Source organism: Montipora capricornis, chromosome 3 (genome assembly GCF_036669925.1).
Source record: "Montipora capricornis isolate CH-2021 chromosome 3, ASM3666992v2, whole genome shotgun sequence".
Lineage (NCBI taxonomy): Eukaryota > Metazoa > Cnidaria > Anthozoa > Scleractinia > Acroporidae > Montipora > Montipora capricornis.
The window spans coordinates 39,811,456-39,815,158 of NC_090885.1; positions in this window are offsets into that span (position 1 = coordinate 39,811,456).

Sequence of the window (3,703 nt, forward strand, 5' to 3'; positions counted from 1 at the left end):
CATTGAACTCAGGAATTCCGACCCAATCAGTAATATACTTGGACAAAGGCGTGCCATCAGGACATAGGCATGGCCAAAAAACCGTTCCTTTCCAAAGAGGAACGATCAAAGCACCATGTGCTTCGTAGGTATGAAAATGTCTCCAGACCTTAACAATCTGATTTGAGGGACGGACCAATCAGTTGTTCTCCAGTTCTGCGTGAATGCATCTACGTTCTCACAACCTGGATTCCAGAACCGGGAGTTGAAGCGAATACATTTAGCATTATACCAAGTCGCGAATCTATCCACAGTGAAAGGACCCCACATGGAGTTAAGCCAGTGATATTCGTTCGAATTGATACTCCAATCGTCTACTTCATCAAGCTTGCTTACGTAGTCAGTCAACTCGTTATTCCCCCTTGGAACCCAAACAGGGTGTAATGTGACATTATACGAAGAACACAACTCGACGATCTGCTCTGCCACCTCTCTCAGACCAGCTTTCATGCTGCCTCTGTGAATCAGGTTAACGACGTTTGTATTGTCAGTATACCATTGTACGTTATGGCCTTGCAATGACACACCAACAGACTGTAACACGTTGCCTGATTGCCTCCTTCGGCTTTCATAGTCGTCCCAGTGACCATGACAAATAAGTCTGTTTTCCGATGGAACTACATAACCACCATAACCCTGCCCGGAGGCATCCGAATAAACTACTGAGTCAAAACGCACGGCTCTACGAACAGACTGATACCGTTTAGCCGAGACACGTTTTCGGTCCAAAAGGACAGTTCGCTTATAACGCGCGGTGTGCAGTGTACAATAGAAGTTCAAAACTTCCTAGTCTCTATGGAACAATACACGTGTCGTTTATGTAGGTACACCTTTGGGCCAATAGCTTTAGACATGGAGATAACCTGTCCTACTACTCGAACTAGCTGTTTGACTGTTACCGCGCCCGGGTTGGCTAAAATGCCTGAAATAGATTCTTTCAGCTTGTTCACTCGAACATCGGTGACAAACAACCGATTCTCAATGTATTAAAAACGTGGCCTAAACAAGTTTGGATTGGCTCAGGGTCCCAATAGCACTTAGTATCGCTCAGTATAAAACCCAGTTAAGATAGCTGAGTTCGTACGGCTATGGAGTCAGATGAGGAGGTCTCTAGTAATTGGTTACTGCCGATTCCGTCGTCCAGAAACATACAAACGGCTTTGCCTGAGGTTCTGAAAAAAATTAACACTGGCTCAAGAACCTTGGTAAACAAATAAGGCGCGGTCGAGAGGCCGAACGGTAATACACTGAAAACAAAATACTGTAGTCTGCCTATATATAGAACCACTGAAACCCAAGGTTACTACGATAGATTCATAAATCTCAATATGGTGATAGGCGCTTTTGATTTCAAATGTGTAAAGAAAGTACACTCTCTGAAAAATCCGTTTGGCGGTCTCTACGTCCTCGCACTTAAACGTTTACCCATAGAGATGAGAGTAGACGTTTCTTAAATCAAGAACAAGCCTCTTTTTTCCGTCGTCACGACAAGAAACGGATAAAGGGTTGACTACCTAGGGTTGATGTTCGACTATGCATATGTCAACACTCTGACTGGTTAAAAGATCAGTGATTACTGCATTTACGAAAGACATTGTCCAAAGCTGATTTGTTGTTCGCTAATACTGTCTGCTCAAGAAAGGTTATCATAGGAAGCATGTATCCGAATTTAATGATATCTAAAACCGTCTTGGTAGAGTTTTAAAGCTTCCCATTCTTGAATGTGTCTTTTCAAATTCCCTCTAACTTATACATGTTCGTGTTCAACAAAATCTCCTATTGCTCGCTGACCGAATTCCATCTCATCGGTCGCTTCGCACTCAAACCCCCTAACAAAACTCTGCTCTTCTTCCATTTCAGTTTCCATTATGACTAAAAAACTAACCTGCGATCAGGTTCTATTTTAGTTTCGCGTGGTACGTACTGGAACATATGGGCGAAGCTAAAAGTGGGCCTGATCGTAGGTTACTAAAGAACTATCTATCATACTTAACTTCTTGTTTCCTGCCTGTTGTTAGACAGCTGCTTCAGAAATTAAAGGTCACTCTCCTCTCCAGTGGCCCATTTTTCCGCAAGCAAAACACGAACCGCTTCGTTTGCCGGGATTTGATAAGGGTATCCTCTACCACTGCCCAAACTGGCGAATTGGTTTCCAACATTAACTCCCGCAGCGGATGGATGTGTGTTAGACTGGCTTGTCCCTGTAATTTGAAAATTAAACGGGATTTACTTAGAAGTTGAAGTTTGATTGTAATTCTATGAGTCGTACCACTACACCTAGGGATCACATGAGATTGCATCGCGCATGCGCACATCAGTTTTCAAGGTTCGAATGTGAATGTTGATCACCTCCATGATTCATAATACTTTAACAGTGCATTGGGTGGGACAGAGCTATATAGCTACTGATGGGGGGGCATCTGATCCCTAGATGGAGTGGTATGAGTCATAGAATTCCAATCAAACTCCATTTTCAATTCTATTCCATCATCACTGCATCTGGGATCCCATGAGATTTTAAAGCAAGACATTCACATGAGAGGTAAAAAGACGCATGTAGAGTTCTAAACAGTAACTGTAATATCTTCCTGTCAGAAATGATACTCAACGCATCTGACAAATATGAACATATGAGCAAAATACATAGTAGTAAAAATAGAGCTGTAACCAGCATCAGACATATTGAAGTGAAAAACTTTCTCTCGTTAAAAAAGATTAAAAAAACATAAGCTTTCAGCTATCACTCTATAGCCTTTAACGTATTCGTTAAAGGTTATAGACTGTAATGCGAGAGCAATTTGTGGGACGAGATCGCCGCGAGTCACCAGCCTTTCTTCTTTTATGGGGGGAAATGACAACTAACGACATCGTAAAAATTCATAAGCCACAAATCCGTCTAAAACGGACTGAGTTTGCGCCCGGATTGCATAGACAAGACGAGGACAACTGTACGTAGAGGTAAGTGAAGTTTATTTCTACATTTACAGCTTACTTTAGCATTTATAAGCTCAAAGTTAATTTTCCCATACAAAGCCTTTAAATCGTATACCGAGCTTGGGCTGCCTGTGATCCACCATAACAATTCAGCCTTGAAATATTCAGATAGGTTCATTACAGCATCATAGTCACCTTGGTTTTGTCTGAGGGCAGTAATTTTATTTATCTCTAACTTCCTATAATATGGGAAGGAACGCTCGAGACCAAAAAGCCTATCACATGGGCCAGATCCCGTACAGTTTGCTTTTCAACAGGATCTTGGCAAGCTTTTTGTACTTTAGTCGATTTAGATGCTGATGAATGATTTTACTAATGTTGGGCAAATGTGGGTTAAAATTAACCACAAGGGAAAAAAAAAACAAATCCAAAACTGGCCAGCAAATGAAGAAAACTTTTCTACGAATTGTAGCAAGCAAGATTGCTTGGAGGCAAGTTTTCGTATCTCCAAATTTTCCTATAATACTGTATACTAATGCTGCTTGAGAGCAAGCTGGCGTATAATCTTGATATTGGTTTATACAGTTGCGTTATGTATTTCAGTGTAACATTTACTTTTCCAAAGAGTCTTTTTTCCCGCCATATTATCATTACAAATTTGACGCTGTTCATTCTCTGTTGCAGGGATGTTGAACCCACATACTGAACCCTACACTTCTTGCAAGTGGCC